This window comes from Ochotona curzoniae, unplaced genomic scaffold (assembly GCF_017591425.1).
Source record: "Ochotona curzoniae isolate NIBS_2020 unplaced genomic scaffold, NIBS_Ocur_1.0 contig_1302, whole genome shotgun sequence".
In the NCBI taxonomy this organism is placed as follows: domain Eukaryota; kingdom Metazoa; phylum Chordata; class Mammalia; order Lagomorpha; family Ochotonidae; genus Ochotona; species Ochotona curzoniae.
The window spans coordinates 2,972,837-3,000,547 of NW_024465035.1; positions in this window are offsets into that span (position 1 = coordinate 2,972,837).

The window sequence follows — 27,711 nt, forward strand, 5'->3', positions numbered from 1 at the left end:
AGTTGGTTCTGAGTGGAAAGCGGCAGATGCAGAAATGCACATCTGTGGGGAGCATGCACGGGGGAAAGTTTTGAGTTCCGTGTGCTGAAATCACTCAAGGATTAGGTGCGTTAAGGAACACAGCAATTAGGGCTTAACTTGGCCTGCAGTCTGGGCTGCCAGAGATCCACAGTCAACAAGGAGAAAAGATTCCAGAGGGTTTCTTTTCACCTTCTTTCCTCCTCTTCCTTCTTTTGTTTTAGTTATTTGTTATTTGAAAGGGAGATTTTACACAGAGAGAAGAAGATAGGGAGAGGGTCTTCCATCTGCTAGTTCACTCCCCAAACGGCTACAATGATCAGAGCTGAGTTGTTCCACATGCATGAAAAATTCCAAGGACTTGGGCCATCCTCTGCTGCTTTTCTAGGCCATAAACAGAGAGCTGGATCAGAAGTGGAGTAGCTGGAATACAGATTGGTGCCCATATGGGATTCTGGTGTTATGGGTGGAGGATTAGCCTGTTATGCCACCATGCTGGTGGGTGTAGAGGATGTGCCACTGGGGGTAAGGGGACTTCCTCCTCATCTTCCTCCTCCTCTTCCTTTTCTTTCACCTCCTTCTTTTCTTGTTCTTCTTGCTTTTGTTCTTGTTCTTGTTCTTCTTCTTCTTCATAGAAAGTTCTGCTTGCCTTAAACGAAGCTTTGGCTCTCTGCAGAGATTCCAGACAAACATAAGCTGCTGTGGAAAGCACAGTTGACACACTGACTGCTGTTGGGCTCTGACTGCTCTGGATCGGGTGGACAATGCCAATAAATATGACCCACTGCTAAAGGAGAAACCGAACCAGATAAATTTAGACAAACTCTTGTGATCAACCTTACTATCTTGGAAAACCTCTCTTGCCTTTGTGTGGAAATTGGATGGGATCTGAAAGGATACTCAGTGTTGGCATAGTCCAGAGAGCAGCAACTAGTTTTGCAACATTTTAGGCTTTGTGGGTTACAATGTCTCTGCTCCACGTGACAATGGGTATGTGCATTTGAGGTCTGGGAAGACTCTTGTTTCTATGTGTGTCACAGAGGATTTCCACTAAATACGAAACATACTTTGTTCTGACTTTTTCTTGCTTTAATTGATAAGAGTATTTTTTTTTTTTAAACTTATCTTTAGTCTTTCCGGGGACAGGTCAGGTTGCTATAAAGGGATTCAGGAAAACTTGTCATTTCCTTCCAGCCCCTGTTGGTGCGTCCCCTCCTCCTTCCCAGTCTCTGTCAAGCAAGAACCAATTCACGTTCAATTATAGCCCTGTGTTGATTCAACTGTTTGCAGTGTTGCTTTTCTTATCAAACACTCTTTGGACTTTAGCTGTGTTCTGGAAAGGATTGGCTCCTGGATATGGAGAATGTTTGCAGCATCCCAGCACAAACAGTGCTGTTCCCAAGGACTTCCCACTTCCATCTCGTGGCAGTGTGTAGGCAGCAGCCCTGCTCCGCCTCCCTCCTCAAATGAAGTTCCACTAGCCTAAATCTGTAAAGAAAATAACACCAGGGTTATGTCTCCTTCTGGAGTCTTTTGCCAATCTCCCGCAATGGAAATACTTGAGATCTTAATTTTCATGCTAACAGACTTTTTTTTTCTTCCCAGAAATTCGTAGAACATCTGAAGAAAGAATTTTTCAGCAATCTTGATCCTAATGAACGTGGCCCATTTTTGAAGAGATGGGAATGGTTATCTCAGAGATTCATTAAGATTACTAAAGGTAATGGCGGTGAGCAGAACTAAATGCTTCCATCAATTCCTCTCCTATGGTTTAGAATGCGCACGTTGTGGACAAAAGGGCAAAGGTTGTTCAAGTGAATGAGGCTGTTGCCTCTTACAGGTCGATGGCGCCCTTTTACTCTGCAGGTGCAGGCAAGCGAGGAGAGGAAGTCTTCATTGCCCTCACATTTGGATCACGAAGAGCATTCCCTAATGTGATATGAAATATTACCCTAATAAACTAGTTTTAAACATGATGCTTATCAGAGCCATGAATGGAGTGCCTGGAAGTGCAGGGCTGCTTCTGCCGGTGACATCATAAACCATCCAGGGAAAGTTGTTATCCAACACCTCCTCTCCGAGGAGTCAACCATTGTGAAAGACACAGGGAGGAATGAGTCTCTATCTCGCTAAGAAATGTCTCCAAAGCTATTTTTAATTTTCAATTAGGGAGAAAAAATATCACTCAGTGGTCTTTCCAAGCTCTGAGGCCTTTGACCCTGATAAGCAGCGGATTCGGGATCGGGGGTCTGGAGTTAAGCTGATTACAAGCAGTGGATTCGGGATCGGGGTCTGGAGTTAAGCTGATTACATCCAAGTCTAAATTTGATGCAATGGAAGATGGTTGTGCTTATCAAGTCTGGGTTGTGTCTCTTGTTACACGCAGATGAAAGGATCCCAAGCTGACATGAGTCACTGCTTATCTGTCCCACTCCATTTACTCACCTTGAACTTCTCAATGAAGTTTTTTGGCCTTGAGATTCCGGGAAAGCTGCCGTGCCCCGAGTCACACAGAATTGGGACGTCTGAGGACCTAGAGGTGCCAGGCTCAGGGGCTGGGCACCTGCACACCATTTCTGGGAGCCCCACGGGCGCAGGTGCAAAGTTGCCTCATGGCAAAGGTTAGGGACAGTGAACCCTTCACCCCATGTACGGGTGCCACATTCCGCCGATGGCTCCCGCTGACAGGGCCGGTGGCATGCCTTATGTGCCCTGTCCACCCCCCATCTCCAGCGCCAGCTACCCAGACCCTCCTCCGGAACGACTGCCTGGCGACGATGACGCTTTAGTTTGATGTGTGATCCCACTACTGCAAGGGAGCCCTACCTGCTCTGGAAAACTTGGGGCACGGAGCATGCAGGCAGGAGCGCCCCCACCCCCGTTAATCTCCAAGTGCCCCTCCCTAACCCCCAGCTTGCGGTGGGGCTCCGACTGGGAAGGAGAAAACAGGGTGGGGGTAGGGACAAGGTAGCACAAGGTACATAGCTCTGCTCACAGCCATGGCCCTGGAGGACCGGGCAGGGGTTGCCAGCGGCAGCTCTGGGTCACTCTCCGGGGGGGGGGAGGGGTGACTTCCACATTTGCAAGTCCAAGCATCTGCCTGGATCCTACATTAATTGGTCCCCTCTGAGAACAGGTGTGGGACAAGGATTCCTAGGGAGCAGACACTTTTCTTTTCTTTTTAAAAGATTCATTTATTTTTATTGGAAAGGCAGATATACAGAGAGAAGGAGAGACAGAGAGGAAGATCTTCCATCCCCTGGTTCACTTGCCAAGTGGCCGCAACTGCTGGAGCTGAGCCAATCTGAAGCCAGGAGCCTCTTCCAGGTCTCCCACACAGGTGCAGGGTCCCAAGGCTTTGGGCCGTCCTCGACTGCTTTCCCAGGCCACAAGCAGGGAGCTGGATGGGAAGTGGAGCTGCAGGGATTAGAACCAGTGCCCGTATGGGATCCCGGCACGTTCAAGGCGAGGACTTTAACCACTACGCTATCACGCCGGGCCCAGGAAGCAGATACTTTTCAGAAGGGAGCACACACCTTAATGTGCCCAGTGGAGCAAGACATTTAGGGAACTCTTGAGTAATGTTAAGGACCTGGGCTCTTCTGCGGAGAACTCCATGGTAGAACTTCGCAAACCCACCTGTCTGTTTCTCTGATGGGACACAGTGTTTCACTGAGGGCATCCCCTCTTGGCTGCAGCTGCTTGTCTAGGAGAGGGAGTGAGGTCCCTGAATGATGGATAAGACCCCAAGAAATCTTATTTCCTGGAGCCTTTTGCTTTTTCTTCCATAAACTAGAAAAACAAGAAAAATAAATCCCCCATGTATTTCTGAATTTCTTTTCTTCCCTCACATTTCTAAATATATCCAACACGATAATTTTATGAGCAACCAAGTTATACATAATACATTTTATGTTCTTAAATGTATCAAGTGGTTTTAGATCTGCAGAGGATGCTAAAAAACAAGAATAGATAGTGCCCAATTTGTAAATTAATTTGAGAGTATGTTTCTTGAAGTTGGAATGCACTGTCTTAGAGAAACCAAGGTGGCTGAATTGTTAGTGTGGTCCCCGAAGCCCACTTGGTGCACAGCGTGACTAACTACACTCGTGAAGTTAATGCTTCCAGCGTATCTCCGACATGCCGGTCTCTGCGCTCCCTGATTCAGTCCTCACAACAACCCTATGGAAACCTGACAGTAGGGTGACACATCCAAGGACAAACAGCATGCTAAGAATAAAATCTGGAGCCCGTGACTCCCCTGGCCCCCTGAACTGGTTGCTTTTGCATTTACGCTACCTTCCTGATGGGTCTCAGGCATTGACTGTTTTAATGTTTCTACAGGAAAATGCATTCCAAATTACCTTTGTGATGCCAAGAGCACATCTCTCAGCCCTGGCAGCTGAAGCTCCCCTTTGCCCTTCCAATGTCTGTTTATCATGGAAGTGGCGAGGAGAAACAGAATATAGCGTGCAGTGAGTTGGCCTAAAATGAACCCATTACCGTCATCTGTCTGATGGCAGCCTGTGTCCATTTTATCCCTGGCCTTTCTGATCCACTGCCTGCCCACCCTAAGTCCCCTGGGCTGCTTGGCTGGAGTTGGCACCCACGCTGTCCGTTGCATTGCTGCTGATTCTACCACCCCTGACACAGGTGATTATGCCAGTCCCACCCGGATCAGAACTTCACCGTGGAAACAGTGAAGTGTGGCTTTGAAATGAGTGGGATGGCAGGTGGTGTCACATCGCCTCCAAGTGGCATCTTGCTAGCTGAGGTCCATCATTGCCCTTCTGCCTCATCTCCACTGCTTCACTCAGCCTTCCTACCCTGCCCCCACCCCTGCCACCTCTTCCTCTCAGGTCAGCCTCTGCTTCCCCTAATGCTTCTAAAAGTGTTGTGAGTGGTGCAGAATCTGTCAAGTTCGTTCACTGTCTCTAGCTGGCCTGCATTTTACCCAGTGTGCTGTCATCGTTTCTTATTTTTCAAGAACATCTCATCAGATTTAGTCGTTTCCTTTGATAGCAATCGCCAGCCCCCTAGTATACTGAAAAAGCAAATCTTAGGGGCTGGCACAGTGGCTCATTGGCTAATCCTCCACCTGTAAGTGCTGACATCTTATATGGGTGCTCCAGCTGTGATGGACATTTGGAGAGCGAACCAGTGGATGGAAGATCTTTGTCTCTCCTTCTCTATAGACCTACCTTTCAAATAAAAATAAATCTCAGTATTTTTAAAAAGCCAGTCTTAATCTCTTTCCACTCGGTAGCCATCCTGTTGTATATCCTTTACTTCTATCATGAATACCTTAAACTAATTTCTGGCCTTTGGCTGTTATTAATATCATATAGAGGCTTCATCCTTTCATTGATGGAATTGGGAGGCACGTCAAAGAATTTGAGAGAAAAGCAATTGAAAGATCAGTTTATCTTGGTGCAAAAAAAATATTTATCAGATATCTATGCATAATTTTTTCCACAATTCCTATTTCCCAAGAACTTTTTGAAGTGCCACCTGCTGTTTGGGACTAGCGTTCCGCTCCTTTTCCTTCTGTTTCCTGGGTTTCTCAGGAAGAAGGTGAAGCACAGACCCACGACCAGAGAAGTTGCTGCCACGTGGCTAAGAGGGGGAGCGCTTCCATCCCTCAGGGCCTTCTACTCTCCTGTTGTCACAGGTATTTGGGAATTGGCTTAATCTGACAGAAATCACATGCAAAACAAAATAGAAGGACGTTATCAACCTAATTGATCCTGCAAATGTGCACAATCGAATGTGTGCTTGGCTGGGAAGGTAGGCATAAATTGGAGGACAGAATGGTTTGAAATAATCACGGAGATGAGTGAGCAGTGTCCCCTCCCTTGGGAGTGGAACATCCCTGGTCTCCGAAGACGGGCACTGCCATTAGCTGATTAATGAATTCATTAACACCTAGTGAAACACAGGATATCGACTCCATATGGCGCCGAGCAGGCAGTTTGATTTCTTTAGAAAATTTCTCTTATAGGAAAGCACAGAAATAGTAAATAATTAAGCTCTAAGCCGCCTCGCTATGATCTTTTATTGATCAAGGCAGAGATTTGAGAGGAGGAAGGCTTGAGGCACTCGCTCTAACCCGACTCTATTTGCCCCACGATGACATGTTACCATGAGACATTTGTGCTTGTTATAGCGCCTTTAAGGAGGAAAAACAAGCCCGCGATGTGTTGATGGCTTGGGTGACTTCTGGCCGAGGTTAATCGCCCTGGTCTCCAAGGCTGAGCGTTTTCTGCTGGATTCCCAAGAGGCCGGGGAAGTGAGATGATGGGTGTGCTGAGTCCTGGCTTCATTAAGCTGGGTTTTAGTGCTGCGTTTTTTTTTTTTAATCCTAATAAAGCTATTAGGACAAAGACTTATGATTCTGTGGCTCAATGAGACCTCCGGAGATGAAGGCGGGGGCAGAGGGGGAGGACTTGAATGTGGATCAATGACAGAGAAAGTGGTTGGAACCTTTCTGCTATTCTGCCCTGCTGGGGCACCCGTTGCTTGCAGCAGCCATTGCTACCTGGCATCCTATGTATCCAATGCCTGGGTGGGAAAGAGAGATACTGAGGTCGCATTTCAAACCTTCTCTTGCCACTTGTGTTCTTCTACCCACCGTCTTCTTACAGAAATGGTCTACATCCCTGGTCTCTCTGTTTCCACCTGCTGGCCACACTCTCTTCTCCTTTCCCACTGCCCCTGTTGTGATCCAACTCATCTCTTGCCTTTGGAGTCCAAGGTGGGAGTAAAAGGGGAGAGACACTCTTGTGATGTATCTTGTGCTAGGAGGTGTGGGGAATTGGCTACAATCCCTTCCTTGGGCTTCTCTGGCGACTCCCCATATTGGTTTTCCATCTGTTCCTTGGGGACAGTCACAAAGATGCAGTGTGCAGGATGCACCTGGCCAGGATGTGCCACCCACAGAGGAACCTTCAGGATTTCCTCTCTCTAGGCATTGCTCTTCTCAAGTGGCACCTCGACACAACTGAGCAAGGCAGAGTCATTTCTTGCCCACGCTTGGTCCCTCTGACACTTTTGGTATCTCCTCACTGGGTGGTGGAGCCATCCTAGTTGGCTCTCTCTGCTCACTCCTCCAGCCCACTTCTGCCTCTGCTGCATTCCTTTGGTGAGTGTTGTTTCCCAGCTTCTCATATGGACACAGATTTGTGTCCTGGCTGCTCCACTTCTAAATCAGCTCCCTGCTTATGGCCAGGGAATCCAGTGGAAGATGGCTCAAAGGCTTAGGATCCTGAGCCCATGTGGGAGATCCTGAAGAAGCTCCTGGCTCCTGGCTTCGGATCAGATTGGCTCAGCTGTGGTTGTTGTAGCCAATTAAAGAGTGAATCAGTGGATGGAAGATCTTTCTCTTTGTCCCTCCTCTCAATGTGCCTTTCCAATTAAAACAAAACAAAAAACTCATCAACTTGAGTCTCTTTTCCATGACACAAACCCAAAACAAAACAAAACAGAACAAAACAAAACAACAACAAAAAACTCTTCAGCATTTCTGAATTCCAACCCAGTTCTGTCAAGTGCCTGCTGTTTCTGCATTTGCTGGAGATGGTGGTCTGGGATGTGTTGTCTGCAGGCACTAGGCTACTTGGTGGTCTGGGATGTGTTGTCTGCAGGCACTAGGCTACCTGGTGGTCTGGGATGTGTTTCTGAGTGCAGGTACCAGGCTATCAGCATCACCTGGGACCTTGTTAGATGTGCAGATCCTTGGGCTCCAGCTTGGTCTACAGAGGCATAAGTGCTGGAGATGGGTGCAGCCACCAGCGCTTAAGAAGTTCTCCAGATGATGTTTGCAGAAGTCTGTCCACGCTTAGGCAGCTATCCATAATTCCAGTTCCCTCGTTTATGCTCCTGCACGTCTCTGTCCTAGTGCTCTGAGCACACCTTGCTGGCTCCTAATCAGGCTCCCTGTGCTAACCTCTAATTTATTTTCAAAAATCAGTTTACCTATCACCTCCTCCAAGTAGCCTTCCCTGGCACTCCCCTAGATACGTCAGATGTCCCCGCCCTTTGCCGTGACTTTTCCCTAAGCTTCACTGTGCCATAGTCCTTATCTCACAGGGTTGTAATAGCGTTTTTTTAAAACAAGCTGCGTCTCCTGCTGGACTGTGAAGTTGTTGAGAAGAGAGATTGTCTTTTATCTCCACCTCTCTCAGGGTTGGCTCAGTGCCAGGCCCACAGAGGGGTGCAGTAATGACATTGTAGTGTAGTGGTGTTGGGCCAGTTTCCTGCAGCAGGTGTGTCCTGCCTCTGGCTCACCACCTTTCCATGTGTCTCTGGACATCTGCCCTGAAAGTCCTGGGGCTGCAGTTTGATCTCGCCCTGCCTGTTTCATTTCCTCCTGGGGGAGCAGAATGCTGGCATGTGCTAATTGGCTGATGACATTGAGTCTGCCTGGCCTTGTGAATGTGTGCGCAGGCAGCGAAGAGAGCACAGTTCAAACAGAATCATTTTGGAAATGCTTTGATTCTCCCGACTCAGCAGTCTGAGCCTGTACTCCTGGGATGTTGGCATCAGTCTGCCATACTGTTCCTAGCCTTGCCTTGGAGAGTGGTGGGTAAGTGGTGGAAGCTGCTGCTGTTGCTGTAGCAACAAAGTCTTCCAGATTGCTTAAGTCTAAAGGCCTTGGTTTATCCATCTTCATAGTGGGCCTTATTTAGATTGGTCATGTATTCTGTCAAGGACTCCACGTATGCCAGCTTGGAGCAGCATCAGGGTGTGGTGGGGACCACAGGTCAGCTGAGGCACTCTGGGAGTCCCAAGGAAAGACCGTTTAGGTTGCAGCTCTGTGGTCTAAGATGAGTGTGATGCTTCTCCCCTCTCCTCCCTCCTGTCTTGGTGGCTGTGGCCACTTCCAGCAGTCCAGTGTGCATCCACAAGAGGAGGGAGCTGAGAGGGTGTGCGGAGGGCGTAAGCTCTGTAGAGCAGGGTTCCATCCTTACCAGGCTGAATCTCCAAATTGCCCTTGCCAGAGAATGGCTGTCTCCCATCTGTCACCTCTCAGGCCAGTGCCTCTTTTTAAAGAAGTGGTCCTTAATCTATCTGGAGGCTTGGTGACCCTTTGCAGAAAAAGGAACCACTGCCTGTAGGGGAAATGCCTGGGGCTTAGTCATTAACTCAGGGGTGGGAAAGCAGAGGAGGAATTCCTGCTTTCGGTTGCCCCATTCTCCATTGAGCTTGCTCCTTGAGTTCCCTGCAGAGCTGCTCCCCTCTCTGGGCAGCCGCAGCATGTGGCCCTTGACTTCCCAGCCTCGGTCTTCACGTTGGCCCAGGTTCCTGCCCTGGCTTCCCCCTGTATGTGCTGGTGGCCTGTGCACTGGTGATGGACTGACAAGGCTGAGCACCAGTTTCCTGGCTAATATAGTGAGCAAGATCACAGAGGGTAATTGTGAGAGTTCAGGAAGACCCTGTGTGTTGGGGACTGACACTGGGCGGGACCTAGGGGCTATGTGTGGTCGGGGTTGTGCATAGCAGGTGTGCAGCTAAGACTGATGCAAGAGGAGGACTTTATAAAGGCGAGACTGAGGGGCAGCCGTCCCTAAATACGTGCAGGGAGAGCAGTGGTTTGGCCTTAGGCAGCCCGATTTTCCCTTTAAGTGGGACCTGCCTGTAGGCGTAGATTAAGAGATAACATGCAAAGGGATGCAGATGTAGAAACCCTGACTTGGGAGGATACAATGGGTTCTCAAGCATCCTCTGGTCACTAACCTGCCTCTGGGCAGACTTTCCTTTTCAGGGAAATCGGCAAGGCTGAGCACACAGAGGATGCCGAGGAAGCACAGTGCTGCCGTGAATGACGGAAGGCTGAACCAAGACAACTTAGAGAGTCAGTGTGTCCTTGTCCCCTTTTGGGCCTGCGGACAGGCCCAGTGGAAGGCTCCACGTTGAGACTGCTTGAACTTGAATCCTTGCTGTACCACTAAGTAGCTGGGTGGCCTTGGAAACGTGAATCAGCCCCTTGGGGTTCAGTTTCTCGGTCTGTGAAATGGAGTTAACATGCCCATCACACCATGCTGCTTTGTGGACAAGGACAAGAGGGAGCAGACAGGATGGCACCCAGCAAGTGACCAACAAAGGGTGACTTTATTGTCTGAGGGGCATCCCAACCTCACAGTAGGCTGTGACACTCCCCAGAGAGCTTCCAAAGAAATCACTTTGTTTGCTTTTTTTTTATAAGTCACACATGTAATTGTGTGTTAGTAGTTAGACTTAAAAAGTAAAAATAAGCAGGTGAATTTCATTTTGGTAACGAGTATTTTTTAACCCAATACACTCAAATATCATCTGTTATACACGGAATCAGCATAAAAATTAATGATTAATGATGTAGTTTACATGTCATACTGAGTACTGGATACCTGCCTCCTGTTTTACACTGACCCTGCATGCTCCAGTGTGACACACCCATGGTCTAATTGCTCAGCAGTCCCATGTGGCTAATGGCTGTCCTATCGGGCAGCACTGCAATACCCAGGTCACTCCCCAGGCTGTGTGCAGCGTAACTGCAAGACAAAGGACCACTTCTTGCCTTATGCGGTTTGGTGGCTCCCTGAACTGTGGACAAGTGGTGGGACAGGGAGGCAGGGGTGAGTTGCAGCTGCCTGGGGTTCAACCTGGGTATTGCCATTTGTTTGCTTTTGTTTCTTAGTGTGCTATGGACAATGTCATGGGCAGCCTTCAGGTGATCTGGCATGGTTTAGGCTGGGAGAAGGCTAAGGCTTGATGGGCTCCAGGATGAATGCCCTCGCTGAAATCTCTGCCAGCTGTAGATGCATACCCTTCCAGTCTATCTCAGGCTACCTAAGGGCAGAGGCCATGCACGCCCAGAGGTCTCTGCAGTCCAGCCACTCCAGGAGTCTCTGGCAGGCAGGAGGAAGCTGCTGGGCTGCATTCATATTCATTGTAGCTTGGAGCTGCACCTTTCCTCCGGGCTGTGTGGGGATGTGCATCACCATGGAAACACTAGAGGTGAAATCACTCAAGTGTTGGCAAGCAGAGTTTCTCTCTGGAGCTTGGGAAAATGGAGAACAGGCTTGTCGTGTCACAAAAAGGAGAGATGCCCTTAAAACAATCTGTCTGCTCTCAATTCCATTTGGGGAGTTTCCCCGGAAATAAAAATGGAACAATACATGAAAGAGAAAGGCTTTCTCTTTCCAGATCAGCTGTCCTGGGCAGGCCACTTGGAATGGATATGCCAGTCCTTTCTGGCTCTTGTCACCTGCTGCTTCATGTAATCTGGACAACGCATTCTGTTTGGAGTCACGTCTTAGTGTTGATGTCTTAAATGTGTGCAGCTGGAACCCAGCAGGGCAGATGCTTGTGCCTGCTGGTGGTTCCTGGTCCTTTGTGAAGGGGTCTTCTTTGAAGTCTCCTGGTGGCTGTGGTCAGCCTGGATGTGTGGACTCATCTGGGAGGTTCTGGAGAAGAGAGACCGAGCCAGCACCTGCGCAGAGGCTGCCCTGCCCTCGGGCTTCAGAGGGCCTTCCGGCAGCTGCTTGAGTGAGCTTGGTAGTGAAGGTCAGTATCATTCAGTTGTCTGGGCTAGGCAAGGGAGAGTGGGGACATGGGGAGAGGTGATTTGAGCACTGGAACTGCTTGACGGACACTTTGGTCAACCGTAGAGGAGGGGAGTGAGTCCCAGCAAACCCCTGAACTGGAAGAGGCATCATTGGTGAGGACCACCTGAAGTTTCTTTTTCCTTCCAAAAATATTTGCTTGTTTATTATTTGAAAGGCAGAGTGGAGCCCAGCACGATGGCTCAGTGGCTAAGTCCTTGCCTTGCATGTGCCGGATTCCCCTATGGGTGCTGGTTCATGTCCTGGCTGTTCCACTTCTCATGCAGCTCCCTGATTTTGACTTGGGAAAGCAGCAGAGGATGGCCCAAAGCCTTGGGATGCTGTTCCCCCCACCTCCCATGGGAGACCTGGAAGAGATTCCTGGCGCCCTGCTTCAGGTTGGTTCTGCTCTGGCCATTGTGGCCACTTGGGGAGTGTCTCTCCATCTCCCTGTAAAACTGCCTTCTCAAGAAAATGAAATAAATCTTAAAAAAGGAGGGCAGAATGATAGACCAGGAGAAGGGGAGAAAGAGAACACGTTTCTATCTGCAGATTTATCTCCAAATGGCCACAATTAGAGTATTTGAACAGGTCTAAAGCCAGGAGTTTCTTCCAGGTATCCCACACCTGTGCAAAGGCCCAGCTCCTTGGGCCATCCTTTGCTGCATTCTCAGGTGTATTATTAGGGAGCTGGGTCAAAACCAGCAGTCTCACACGGGAGGTTTTCGTCGAAAGTAGCAGCTTAATTCTCTGTATCACAATGCTGCTGTCCGCTGGTTGACTTTAACCCAAACTCTGAGTTAACATGATTCTTACTGCTCTTGTTTTTCTCTGCCAGGTAAAAACACCACAGATGTCACATTCTGTCCCTCCATCAAGACCTGCTTTGAACACATTGTGTAAATCTTGGCTTTATTCATTCATTCGGGACATATTCATTGAATGCTTAGCCTGTGACACACACATGATTGGGCCCGAGTTACAGCTTTCTTGGTAATACTCCTGGACCAGAAAACTTACCAGAATACATCATAGATAAGGACACTTTCACAGCAAAAATTCAGAACTCTCAGCAAAGGACAGTTTCAATAGTTCTCACATCTTTCTATCAGAATCTTTTGTTATTAGGTCAAAGAATTCAAAGATCAGTTAAAAATATGTATTTGAAAGGGAGAGAGAATATGTGTATCTGCTGGTCTATAATAGTCAGGGGCCTGACTAGCTAAAACCAGGAGCCACAAGCAGGACACGGGTGGTAGGGAGGGAAGTATTGGAGCTGAGCATCCATACTACCTTCTAGGGTGTGCGTTTTCAGGGGACTGGAATCAAAGCAGACTCAGAACCTGAACTCATGTGAGATGCAGGCGTCCCACACTGGGTGCTAACTTCTGTGCCAAATCCCACAGGGGATATGAAGACAGAGAGATATCCCCAGTGGCCTTGAAAGTAGGCACAATGTTTTGGCTGGCTGGTGAGAAGAAATGGGGCCATTGGAATATCATCTAAACAATTTCATCCTGTGCTATTGAAGCTACCTTTTAACCTCTCGATGCCTTGGTTTCTCCACAGCAAACTGCAATCACGACAGTTTTCACTCTCATTGTCAGGGGTTCTACCAGAGGAAGGCTAAGGTTTAGAGACGTTGGCTGGTGAGCCACTGGCAGCTGGGCCTCTTTTCTAAATGTTGGTGCTTTATAGGATGGTTGTGTTGTTCCAGATCCTGTGCCTGAGAACCCCCAGCACTGTGCCTTGTGGGGTATGCTCCCCCTCCAAAGTAGCTGTGCTTCTGTTATGATTTCAGACCCTTCGAGCTGGGCAGTAGTTCTGAAATCACTGAACTTGGCTCAAACCCAGCAGCCTTTGGAAGTGAGCTGGGCTCTGCAGCTGACATGAGGGCAAAGGACCACTGCTTCCTGCAATGTGGATCATCGAGCCACTAGTGATGTACTAAGTCCCCCATGCACATTTAAAACATCACTTTGCCCCAGGCCTTGGCAGCTCAGGGCACTGCCAGCTGAGAGGCGATTTTGGGAGCCTGACACATTCTAAAGAAAAGATGCTAGGGAGTGATCATTTCTTTTTTTGTTGTCATTGTTTTCAAAGATTCACACTCTGAATGTTTAGAACAGTTTGGGCCTGTGCCAGGCTGAAGCCAAGAAGCAGCAAGCACAATAAGCTCCATCTGGGTCTCCCACATGAGGGGCAGGAACCCGAGCACTTGGGTCATCACGTGCCTTCCAGGTACATGAGTAGGAAGCTGGATTAGAAGCATGGAGCATGCAGGACTCAAACCCTGCCCTCTGATATGGGACGTGGGCATCTCAAGCAGTGGCTTAACTGTCTGGGTCTTGACTTGTCCTTGGAACAATCGCTTTTAACCTTCATTGGGTCATGCGTCTTTTGGAGAATGTAATGGAAGCACCGGGTCTTCTTTGTAGAAAAGCACCTGCACTTACATGATGCAGTGTTTTTTTTTTTCTGCACTCCAAGGAGTGTGAGCCCTTGATCGGTAAGATTGGATTGGGAATTCGCTTGCACGTTGTGGGGAGCTTTGGACCCTTTCTGGGGAAGTGACTCCAGGCAGCCTCCCCTCCCTTGGCCTCAGTAAAGTGAGAAAGATCCAAGCACTTTTCTCATCAAGCTCAAATCAACTGCGCAAAACCTCAGAGGGGCCTTCTGTCTGCCGTCCGAGCCGGCTCAGTCTGAACAATCCGAAAGGTTCTGCACGGTAATCAGTGTCATTGGGAGTTTGCCACTGTTGCGCTGAATTTAATTGGTTCTTTGGAGGAAAATGAGTCACCATCAGGAGAACAAGGCTGCAGGGCAGGGGTGCACGGAGGGAAGGGAAAATGAAGCTGCACATGGGCAAGATCAAGAGTGCCCGCACCGCTTCTCCCAGTCTCAAATCGGCCACGAGCCCACTTCTGCTGATGGGCTTGGAGAGGTTTTCAGAGTCGCTGAGACAAAGAACGCTGCCTCCTCAACTCCTGGTTTTCACTTTTTTCTTCTTCCTTTTCTGCATGTGGAGCCAGCTCTAGAGGAGGGGGAAGGGGACGGGCCATCCACTCTGACTGTCAGAGCCGATCACTGCTGACCTTATCAAAACACAGGATCAATATGCTCTCCTCCTTGCAGCCCAGAAAAATCATAAGGAGTTTGAACCAAAGCAATTTGAAGTGCAGAATCGCCCGGATCAGGAAGCAAGCTTGTAAGTCCTCCCGTGCCCTTCATCAGGGTCAGGAGAGACCACAACCTTGCTAGACCCCCTGCTGGCTCAGAATGGGCTCCAAGGAGGGCCGGGATCTGAAGCTGACTTTGTAAATCAAGCCCGACTTCTGGCTGGCAGCTAATGTGTGCTCGGCATAGCAGCCGTGCTGTGCCCAGGGCCTGTGGGGCTCGGGGCTGGGGACTAGAGCTGGGGGGCAGAGGTCTGATCCTTCGCCAGGTTTTCCCCAGGCTTGGCCCTGCAGCGGATGTCTCCAGGCTCCAGCTGTACCTTTGGAAGAGCTTAAAGCATGTCACTGATTAAGTGCCAAGGGGCCTTCAGGATGTTCCCATCTCTCTCTGCTCTTTCTTTCTTTGTTCCTTTATTTATTTATTACAAGACTTACTTTCTCCTTTTTCTCTTTTCTCCTTGCTTCTTCTTCCTGGGAAGAAGGAATGGCTGAAAAGGCAGCTGTGGGTGAGAGGTGGTGTCACCTGGTGCCTGGCAGAACTAATGGCTTTTATGCAAAAACCATGGGTCATCTCTGGAGGGGGCTGGGGAGCCTAGCTTCTGCACAACCTAAGAGGCTGTCCCACCCCTAGAGCTCCCCATGGCGTGTCTTCCATGCCCTCTCTGGCCTCCTCGGCCCCTCCTAAGGTGAAAGCCATGTTTGGGCCCGGTGCTCTATCCTTTCTCTGGCATTCCCAGCAGCTCAGCTTCTGTGGCAGCCAGAGTCCCGGGAGCCCAAGCACCCAGGTGAGGCATGTAGGGGTCAGGCTGCTGCAAGAACCACATTAACGAGGAGTCTTCAGGGATCCTCCAAGAAGGAAGCTGGGAGGCACAGGTCTCAGAACCTACGGCTGCTGATGTCGGGGTAAGGAGGATGGTTATCAACAGAGTGAGAGAGAAGCCAAGGTGGCAGGTGGGTCCCGGTGCCGACATCAGTAATTGAGCAGAATGCAATGCAAGTGATTGTTTTAATCACATGGGTAAATGGAGGGAAACCGCTCTTGAATAAGCAATGAGGCAGTGAAGATGGAGTGACACAGGTTGGTGCTATTCTCTGTGTGGATGGAGACAGTGAGGTGGGGGCAGATGGGAGTGGTACCCTGGGGCTCAGGGTCAGCAAAGCCCACGCCTATGGTGCCCGAACGAGGCTTTGCAGATCCCTGTGCAGGTTAAGGCGCCCCAGCAGCAGCAGGAGAGGCCGTCATACACCAGCTGTCAGCGTTTCTCAGTGGAGCAGCCTGGAGCCAGCCCCTTGGAGCAGAGGAGCACCTGTGCCCGACCTCTCTTTCCCCCACTTCCCCAACTGGGCTCCTAGGCCTGGGCTCCCTGGGAGATTCCCCCCCTGCCCTAGGCCCTCATCAACCCACGGGCAGGGAACAGAAATGAACCTGGCAGCACCAGCTGCAGATGGCCCCAGCTTTTAAATAAGCATTTCATTAGTTTGAAACTCAGGGAAAACACGGCTCAAGTTATAGGGAAAAAAATAAATGGTAAGAAGAGGCTGACTTTAAATCCTACTAGTTAGGTGCGGCTCTGTAAAAATAATCAGAGGTCTCTTCTTAAAGGGGCTGCTGTTAATTAGTCTTGGTGCCTGTTTGAATTCTTTGTCTGAGTGTAACATGGGTATGCTGTGTGAGGAAGAGGTGGATAGTCCCACATTTCCTTTTTATATCTGCTTTTGCTGTGCTGAATTTGGCTCCCACACTCCCTAACCGTGCTTTATGGAGAAGCTGGCTGGGACTGGCACTGCTTCTGTTTACAGTGGCTGCCGGTCCCTGGGAGACTCATCCTTCTCCCTTGGGGAGGCCGGTGCTCAATCTCCATTGGGATGGACACCAGACCCTGTTTCTACCAGCTGTGTGTTCAGGTTCTCTCTCCCTCTGCCAAGCAATGCCTGAGGTGTTTGCCATGCTCTGTATCACTCTGGCTTGCATGGAGCCCTTCATTCTTCCACAGGAACAACGAGAGTCCTGCTGTGCAAGAAGAGCCATTCAGGCTTGTCCAGCTCGAGCAGTGGTTTAGGCTGCGATCGCGAAAACCTCCTGAAGGCTGTTCTGGCCTGGCCTTATAGTGGCCACCGAGACCCTCACGAGCCCCATCTGTAGGGTGAGCTGAGAGGTTGTGAGCTGCAGGGCGTGATGGCTGCCAAGCTCCCTGTGTCTTGTGACTGCTTCTTTAGGGGTTTGTCTGCTGTAGCTTCCATCCCGGGCGAGGCCAGGTGCCCTTGTAAGGACCCCTGGAAGGGCTGTAAGGCTCTGGGGTGATTAGCATGGAAGGTCTGAGATGTGCTTGGAAAGATCCTCCCTGGCCACTGCTAGCTTCGGAGTCTTATCGTGTGTAACCCTGATGGTTTGCACTGTTCAAATCCTGCCATCTTCAGCGTTGTCCTAGGAAGTAGGGATAGTTATTCAGATTCAGGGAAGTTGAACAATAAAACCAAGTTCTCCCATCTGAGTTGGGTTTCAATCAGCCTGTTGACTTCCATTCCATTTTCCTCCCTTCGTTGCTGGCTGTCTAGAAATTTGAGAATCCAAGTGAGCAATTCCCTCGGCCAGCGCTGTCCATTAGAAAGTTGTCTTAATGATGGAAATGTCCTGTTCTGCGCTGTCCAATACAATAACCATTAGTCGCTTGAAATGTGGCTAGCGCGGCAGAACTCACTTTTAAATTCTATTTAATTTTAGTTGATCTAAATTTAGGTAATTCCCGTGGCTGGTGGTTACCAGGTTGGACAGCACAGCTGTGGAGCTTGCATTTTGCTGATGTAGGTCCCTAAAGAGATTCCAGAGCCAGTAATCAATAGCTCCCACTTACTTAGGATCTGTGGGAAAATCGTGTAGAGATATCCGCCTCTGTTCACAGGGCTGCAGCCAGGTCCCTAGGGGCTCTGCTTAGACCAAAGGCTGGGTGCCCCTTCCCTTTTTGGCTTCTTTTCCTGGCTCTTCTGAAGTTTTGGCTTCTGGTCGTCCACCGCTGGGTCTCTGTTACGGAGCTCAGTGCTTCTGCTCTTCTTCCTCCTTCTTTGGCGTCTCTACTTTTCTTCTTAAGGTATCCTCTGCCCTTGAGGTAGTGGGGGCTCTGTCAGCGTACTGGGGCTCTGTCTGCAGATCCTCCTCAGAAATGGCTGCTGCTGGGCCACAAGACTTTTCATGTTCCTGGCAGTATGATGACACACACATTTCCTTCATCTTTCAAATATCCCTTTTCTGATTATAAAAATAATGCATGTAGTTTGTGGTAATTTGGAAAACATGGAAAAATCATGCAGAAAACGAAAACTTGGGGTTATAGTGTTACAAGGATGCAGACTTTGTTATTGTTATAATTTGAGCTTTTTCCTTCCTTTTAATGAACTTTTAATATAAAGGAAATATAATTTGCAATTTTAGCTTGCTTTTCCCAATAGATTATGAATATTTTGTCATCAACTAAACTTCAAAATCATGATAAAGTATCAGTTTACTTGATCAATTACTAAGTAGAATATTTTGACGATTACTGATGCTGTTATAATATGTAAATTCACACGCTTACAGTTGATTCAGATAATTTATTACACATCCTTCTACTTAGTTTACTACAGCAGAGCCCTAGAATTACAATGGGAGGGTCAAAGGGCAGGTGTGCTTTACAGCTGTTGCCAGGTGCTGTCAAAATTGCTTCCAGGAAGGTTTGCCAAGTTTCATTCCCATTGACTGAAGAGAAGACCTGATTGTGTTGGGGTCGGGTGTTCTGAGAGAATGTCCACCCCTCATGTTTACCACTGTAATTTAAAGAAAAATGGAATTGGAAGATGCTTCAGGATTATATGATAATTTTAGGCTTAGTGTTTTGAGGAAGCTCCACACTGTTTTTTATAATGGCAGTACCAATTTACTTTCCCACCAATATATCCATATCCTTACTACTACTTGTTATTTTGTCTTTAAATAACTCATTTATCTAATTAATTTGAAAGGCAGAGAGAGAGAGAGAGAGAGAGAGAGAGAGAGAATCTTCAATTCTCTGATTCACTCCCCAAATGCGTTCAGAGCTGGACCAGGCTGCAGCTGGGATCCAGGAACCCAGTCTCATGTGAGTGGTATGGGCCCAACAGCTGCAACCATTACCTGCTGCCTCCTAGGGTGTGTGTTAGCAGGAAGTTGACATTGAGAACAGAGCCAGTACTTCAACCCAGGGATTTCAATATGGGATGTGGGTCACCCCAAGTGTCAAATCAACCACTATACTAAATGGTTTTCTTGATAACAGGCATTCTGATTGGGAAGATATCCAAAGAAAATAAAATGGACATGTTAAGAGAAGCCTGTAGTCCATGTTTTTGAAGCACCATTCATAACTTCAAGGGTACTGAATCAACCTAAATGTCCATCAATGGATGAGTAAATTGAGAAAGTGTGACATATGTGTAATGGAATACTACATAGCCACAAGAAAGCATTGTATGATGGATATGGGCTTGATGGACATTGCAGTAAGTGAAATAAGTCTGACACTGGCAAACTCTATAGAAGAGAAGTCACAGAAGTTGATTTAATAGAATAGTGAATAGTGAATACCAGAGACTGGGGAAGGACTGAGGGCAGGGTGCTCACTGTTGTCTGGTAGCTCAGCTGGGGTTGTTGACTGGAGTGTGTGTGTGTGTGTGTGTGTGTGTGTGTGTGTGTGTTATGCTTCCAGGGTGATGTTATCATGCTAGTTGGAAATCTGACATGGTGGCTGGCTTTCCCCAGAGTCAGTGTTTTGACACATGGCCTTCTATGAACTTAAAATAGGAGAAATGTCAAAGATTTAGGTCTGTTAAGAAACCACGATAGAAGATACTCTATGTTTGGGTATATGCTGGGCAGTGGTGGTAATACACTCATTATTAGCAGTTCTCAAATACTTCAAGGACCAATGTCTAAGGTGTTCAAAGCTTGTCCTGGATATGCAAATGACAGTCATTGGCCTGATATTGGGTTACTGTGTGTATTAGTCATATTTTTTTTTTGTCACTATAATACTGGAGTCAATTGACTTTATAAAAGAGAGAGAGAGACCTTACATTTACTGGCTCACTCCCTAAATGTCTTCAACAGCTGTTGCTGAGCTGGTCTGAAGCCAGAAGCCAGGTGCTTCTTCCAGGTGCGGAGGCCCAAGGATTTGAACCATCCTCTGCTACTTTTCCAGGGCATAGCATGAAGCTAGATCAGATGTGGAACATCTGGGACATGAATCAGCGCCCAAATGGGGTGCTGGTGCCACAGGCAGAGGATTAGCCTACTATGCCAGGCACTGACTCCTAAAACATTTTTAAAATTTTCCTGCCAGCTTCTCCCCAAAGTTCCAGTTTACAGGGAGTTTTTGTTCACATGGCACCCTACGAGGTCTTGCAAAGGCAAGGTAGGTGTTACTACCCATTTCACAGAAAGAGAGATGAGGGTACAAAGAGGAGGAGTGACTAGCTAGCAATATCAGGGCTGTGATCGAATGAGACTATCCCAAGCTCAGTAGGCTTCCTTCTGTGAAGACCTCATGGGCGCTCCGTTCATGGTGGTGTTCTTGGGTGTCTCCTTGGACTGAGTTGGTGGCTCAGTCAGCTAGAGGGTCAGGGAGAAAGAAGTTCTGGGGCTTAGAAGGAGTCCCTGGCCCCACATCAGAGATTCCAGCATTCCATCTATCTGATCAGCTTGTAAGTGTTGGGCTGAATTTGGGTTGTGAAGGTGACACCTCCTCTGGTGGGAACACTGATGCTATTAAGGATGCACAACGCATCTCCAAGCACAATAGTGAGGCTCCACTCCTCCAGAATGTAGGCTGGTGGCAAAAAAAAATACCAGAACAAGTCTCTATTTTACATTTCAAAGTGCTGCTAAGGGAGGAAGGCTGGCCTGGCACTTGGAAGTAAACCTGGGCAGGAACCAGCTCTTCAAGATCAGGATGCATCTCTTTTGATGCCTAGTACAAGAGGATATCTGGAGGAAAGGACTTTATTTCTAGTCAGAAGAAATAGAGATGCTAACTAGGCAGCCCCCAGTCCTGTAACTCTTTGGTGCTAAAGACACTAGAATCTCTTCATGCAGGGGGAAACAAGGCAATGTGACAACCACAACATTTATGAGTTCAAAAAACCTCAGAGCGTGCAGCTCAAAAACCAGGCCCCAGAAGAGAAGAGCTGTACCCTGAGTTACCAGTGTGTTTAGTGTCAATGACAGTAGCAGAATTAGAACCCAGACATCCTCCAGTTCACCATGCCACCTGCTACTTTCTGGACTCCAAACTCCAGGGGTGGCATTTACATCCTTCTATGTCATTGCCAGCACTTGGGCCCCAGGTACTCCGTGGACTCATGCCCTTTCTCACTTTAATGTGATGCATTTTCAGTTTTGAACCTCGTTTGAATGCAACCCCATCTCTCTGCTTTTTGTGAAGGATGACCAGTGAATAAACATGCGCAGTCCGCAACTGGCCTGGGGGAGCTTGGATTGCTGGCAGAGGCTCCAAAGCGCCTTGCTCTGCCACAGAGCTCAAGTAACCTCTGTAAGGGCCTCATGTTAGGATGTAAAGCACTAAACTATTACTATTATTATTTTTAGCCATACACATGGCTTCCAATTTTATTTTCCTGATGAGTTGGATTGCCAAGTAGGTATCCTGATAGAGGGCAAGTAAATGTGATGGCTGGGGGTGGAATACAATGTGAGGTAGGTTCATTGCCTGGAGGTCACGCCCTTCCCTGAGAATCTCATGGGAAATCAGGGACAACCAAGAGGTTATCAAAAGTCTGAAGATGGGGGAAGGAAGGAGAATCAACAAAGAATGGGGAAAACAGAGAGTTCTATCAAAGATTTCCACTGCCTGGTTAAGAATTGAGCTGAAATTTACCCTTGCAGTCAACCATGACTGAATCCATGGGGTTTCCCACTGGCCATTACGGGCGTTGGGCTTCCTAATCAGTGGTCAGAGAACTGTATTTTGTTGTTGGCTGTCTGTGTGTTAAGAATGGGATACTTAGCTGCTTCCAGAAGGACCTGCTGAGACACCTCGTCAAGCCTCTTTCATGTACAGGAGGAGGCCCTGAGAGTCTGTGTGGCCTTCTCTAGGCAGCAAGGGGTGTGAGCCTGGAACCACATCACTGCAGAGGTGTGCCTATGGTTCATGATAGAGTCTTGGAATCCATGAGTTGACAGGTCCTGGGGCAAAGCAGAAACTTCTCATATCTTGCTTGGAGCAGATCATTAGATGTGTTCAAAATGTGTGATTGCTTTGGAGGTGTGACTGAGACAGGTATATTAACTGGTGAATGAAAGGAGTGATGGCAGAATGGAAAAGAAGGGGGAAGTGGGTGTGCTTTGCGAATGCGGTGAGGGTCAGGGTTATTCTTACAGCTCCCTTTCTGAGAGGGAGCTCCTGATGAGTGGAGTATCCTGTCTAGTCCACTCATCCTGGTGCCTCATCACCCCACACCTCTTAGAGAGGCCAACAACAATAATTTACATTTACAGAGCCCACATTGCCAAGAAACTAAAAAACATATTATGAATGTCATGTGCTATGACAAGCGCTATTACCTGTGAGAGATATTGCAACAAATCATGCAATAATTAATTTACAGATACCAGAAAACCAGAGGGTACTGGATGAAAACCAACATGAGTGTGCAGGGAACCAATCACAGCAGACCAATTTAATTTCCTCCCATGTCAGAATGACAGGTCTGGAAGATAAGGCAAAAGCAATAGACGTAAAATATCCTGACTTTAGTAAGCCCTTTAGCTCTGTTCCATATGATGTCCTCATAAACATGCTATGAAAATATGGCATAGCCTCTGCTATTGTTATTTAGTCTTTGATTTATTGTAATTCCTTTTCCCTAAAGAGTTTGAGTGGAGTGTTCCGTGGAAAAATATCTGCCACTAGGGAGGGCTCTGGAAGGGCCATGTTCAGTATCCAGGCCGGGAATTAGTCTTGTTTGTAAGATGATTATGCAGATAATTCATGATGACACAGCTCTTTAACACTGACAAAGCACTGAGAGTTGGGGTCCCAAGCCCAACTCCTTGCCTTCTAAGCTCAGATCATTTCCTGCTCTCCCATAACTGCCTTGAAAGGAGATATTCACTCAATGATCCCAGAGGAACTATGGTTTTGCCAGGACTATGATGAAGTGGTCTTAAAACAGTGATATTTAGAGTGGAGACTGGGAGTGGGGGACAGTTGGTTTCCTGAGGATGGCCTGTAGCCTGGGGGCCTGCACATGGGGCTGGTGGTGAACTGCAAGGCAGGTACGGTGCTGGGAATTTGGCTCAGAGGAGAGCAGAGTGTAGAGACTGTGCTCCATATGCAGGCTTTGGTGGTGAATACAGGGGTTTCACAACCACTAAGAGAGTCTGAAGAACGCCCAGAGAGATGCTGCACCTGTCACGGCATATGTGGGTCACAGGAATCCCTGCTAGAGCCTACCTTTTCACCAGTGGTGCTGGGCGAGACAGGACTGCCATTTATTCAGTACTGAGAGACACAAGACAGGAACTGTTTCCTTGTCCCTCTTCAGGGAAGGAGTTGGTGGTCATCTGATGGTCCTTTACTGCTAGACCTCCAGGAGGCCAAGATCCATTATCTTGCCTCCTGGGTTGAGAGACCTTCCACAGCGCCAACTGTACGAATTCCCGGAGAACATGTACGCATGAGTAGAAAAAGAAAGCTCTTCATTGACTTCAGGAAATTTGGTGAACAACCAGAGCAGGTAGCTGGTATTGAGGTGGCACAAAGTGATGAGGCAGAAGAATGCTTCAGCAGAACTCGCAGGCAGAGCTGGAGAACAGCATGGCAGTTTTAAACAACCTGGAGCAACTTTTTTCATTAAACAACTTGGTAGGTGAGCTATAAGAGACCAGGAGCCAAATTAGTGCTCTGAATGATCATGTCAGAGAAATAGTTCACAAAACAAAACACCAAGTCAAAAAATGCAGAGATCATGAGCAAGAAAGATGAAAAGCCCAAGGGTTACAGATGTGTTGCTGAAAAAATAAATAATTATACAAATACTGGAAAAGTGCTAGAAGAAACACATTCTGCCCAAAGAAAGACGTGAACTTGAGTGTGCAAGAGCTCCCCGCAGGCCCTAGGATTGTTGTAAACAGTCTGGTCTGGTGGGGGTGCTGAGCTTTAAAGGCGAGTGAGGCTATTTTCAAAGGAAAGGTCGTAAGACTTTTTGCAAAATTGGACACCAGAGGATTGTGGAACAATATTTATTGACATTTAAAAAAGAGAGGAGTGAGGTCTGAGACTTCTGTATCCAGTCAAGATTATGGAAATGATCAGGGAATATTTGAGCATACTGTCAACTGTAAGTATTCCACTTACATTTGGAAAGCAAGGTCAAACATTGGAGGCAACCTCAGAGAATTGTATAGCTACCTGCCTCCCTCCAACTGTTGTACTAATTTTCTCCTTTGTGAATATTTGAGGGGGGATGCTGAATTCTAGGAGCAGGGTGTTAAAACTAGTTGATGGGCTTCAGAAGGTTTTGATGCTTATTTGTGCTGAGAAATGCTTGCTGAAGAACTGAGCTGGCCGTCATGAGTATAATCTCATGTGTGTACCAGAGGGCTTCAGGAAACACATTTCCTGAAGGGGAAGATGAGATGTCATGATATTGTGATAAGTTCCTGTCTCAGGCTGCCAAGCAGAGCAAATTAAAATACAATATTCTCTGTTACATTTGTATTGCAGGTGAGTGATGAAAAGATGATATGTATACATGTGCCCTAAGCACTGCATGGGCATCCCGTATCTTACCTGCGAACTGTATTTTCACCTCAACCTGCAGACACATTTCTTTGGAGAGCTTGGTGTATTTAGCTACAGAGAGATGGTTAGCACAGAAGGTACAATGGTAGGGAAAACAGAAAACCTTGATGCTGAGGCCACTGCCAATGTGAGAGAAACAACAGTGCCAGCTTCTCTGTCTCTGGACTTGAAACACATTTGCCACTGGCCCTGTGGCATTTAAAATACAAAGGTTGTGTTGGGGGGTGTGTGTGTGTGATCATAAACAGCTAATTTTCATCAACACTTTTACCATGTGTCAACCCTATGCCAAGGAGGTTTTTTTTTTTTTGCTTATTATCTATTTTTAAATATTTATTTATTTGGCTTTGGGTTGGTGAAAGGAGTGTTGGGAACGTCATTTGGGGCTGGTGGAGGGAGAACAGGGGCAGGAAGGGTGTGTTGGGTTGTGAGGCAGTTGAGAGAGATAGAGAGAGAACTCCCATCAATGGTTCACTCCCTAATTGGCCATGGATTTGGAACATTCTGTGGCTCTCTTGTGGTTGGCAGAAGACTAATTTCTGGAGCCATTTCTGTCTCTTAGGGTTCACATTAGCAGGAAATTGGAGTCAGGAATCAGAGCCAGGTATCCCTCCATCCAAGTCCCTCCCCCGCCGGGGTGGCAGTGCCATGATGGGAGCCATGGTCCCTCCATCCAAGCCCCTCCGCTGCCGGGGTGGCAGTGCCATGATGGGAGCCATGGTTTTCACCTGTAAAGATTTTTTGGATAAGGTGTAGTGAAGGTGAGGTACAGATCCCAGGAAGGCTTTGGTGATCACCAGAAAGAACTTGGGTGGGAGAGGCCCATGGGAATGTGCCCTCTGATAGCATCCCCACATAGGGAGTATCCAATAAGCCCACTAGGGGCAGAGTGGTTTGTCACAGGAGGAGGAGGCCTGGTTGGCTTCAGTATTGGGGAAGCTGCTATCCCTGGCACAGCAGGGGTTGTTGGTGTGTAGCTGGAGTCACAGGCTTGGGGCTGGCTGCCTTTGAGTTGGGCGCATGTGACATTGCCTCTCAGGCAGTGTCTGCCTCAGCATGCTGGCTTTATATAAAACCCACATGTCCTTCCAGATCACCCAGCACCAAGGACCTGGTGCTGTCCCTGACACAGACCGTGGGCAAGCCAAGCTGATGCCACGCAAGGCAGCTGAAATAAAATGTGTAATTGTGCTCTAAGACACCTTAATTGTTTATTAATTACTCCATAAATCATAGTGACACTTGTGTTTGTGCTCTTGTTAATTCACTCATGAGGTGGGGGCTGGGAGTGTGATAGGTTTCCTTGAGGAGTGCACAGGCCAGGGAGTAAGGGCCCCTCAGGTGTGGGATGAAGGGGTCTGGGTTGGGACAGGAACCCCAGGCTCTCTCTGCTTCGCCCTCATCTCAGCTTCAACCACATTCCCTCCCGCCTCTGGCCGAGATCACAGCACCTTGGCAACACATCTGATGCTCAGTGGTGGAGTCTTGGCAGAGCGTGTGTGGGGCAGGCACCCGCCTCCTCCCTTCAGCTCCATGCTTCCAGGAGCATTGGGATGCAGAAGTTATTTTGCAGGAGAGGCACCGGGACTCAGAGGTTGTACCCACATGCCAAGGTCACACAGCCCTTTCGGGGGCAGTGCTAGAGTCCGAGCCCCTGTTTGTCTGATTCCTGAAAGCTGCCGCCCTTGGTGGTCTGGGACAGTGTACAGGGGAGCTATACTTTGAGTCCTTGTGGGAGATCCTTTCTCTTACCCAAGGAGTTGCGAGCTGCTTCTGAAATGATTTTTGAATGTCATGTGTAAAATGAAGCACACTCATTGAGGAGGTTTGGGCCCAGGTGTTGTGGTGGCTCACCATGGGAGTCCTCCTCAACCGACCTTTATTCCAGACAATCACCCGCTCCCATCCCTGGGGCCCCCCTCTTCTCTGCCCACAGCTGTCGGCAGCCATAGCGACCAAGTGCCCGACCCTGTGGAGCACGATGGTTCCAGATGGCTAATAGGACTTTATTGCTACCATCACTCCTAATGTGGTCATTCTGGAGCCCTGTCTGAAAGCCTGGCTCCCTCGACGTGCCGTCGTCCTGGGCGCTGCCTGCCCTCTCTCCTGGGCCTGATGATGCACCCTGCGGGCACTGAGGGGTGTTTTTTAGAAGACAAGTGATGCTGTGAAGCCAGCGTACCGCTTTTCCCTGAGTGGAGATCAGACCTCTGAGAGGGGGCAGGGTGTTCCAGGCACTTACTGCAGGACCAGGCTCTCAGTTGGTCCTGAGCCTGGTGGAACAAGGGGGCTTGAGAGGGTGGGAAGGGGAGAGAGGCTGCTTGCTCCTCTCATCACTCAGCTGTCAACTGTCTCTGTTGTTGTCTTGTCACTCCCTACCTGCTACTTCCTCTCACTACTGTCCTTCCCTTGCCGGGATCAGGGAACCCATAGTGTAGTGCTCCTTGGGACACTGGACTGTGTGGCCTGTGTAGGGCGTGGGCAGAGGCAGTGCTTGATGAATATTCATGCAATGAACAATGACTGAGTGTTACAGCTGAGCTAGCTGGGGTCACTCTCTCCTGGGAACCTTCATCCAGTCTCCAGAGTCCTCTGTTGTGATTGCTAGAGAGTCCTAGGGAGGCAGAAAGAAGGCTGTAAGAAGCCCTCAGGGGCCAAAGGAGAGGTGAGATTCTGGGTCCCCGAGCCTGAGGCTTAGCTGCTGGGCTCTGTGACCAATAGTGGCACACAGCTGGCCCTGGTCATGCCCCACAATGAGTAGGGACTTGAGAACAGGGTAGAAAAGTCTCTTTGCTCTCCATGGGCAGCAAAGTGAATCAGTCTAAGAGAGAGAGAACGGCCCTGGCCTGCTGACTCTTGAATGTCACCACCTGCCACATTCACAGGGAAGTTTCATCCCACCAGGAATTGAGGCCTTTGGCTGTTCAGCCTCCTTCTGCTCTCCATCCCCAGGCGCCAGCCTGGGAGGACCAGCTGATGGCCAAGCACCTTCCAGCTAGGAGGAGGTGAGGCATGGCGCTGTCTCTGGGCTGTAGCTGTGGAGTGACTGGAGGCTGCCCGTGCCTGCTGTCGGAGTGGACCAGTCTTGCACATGGCTGGCAT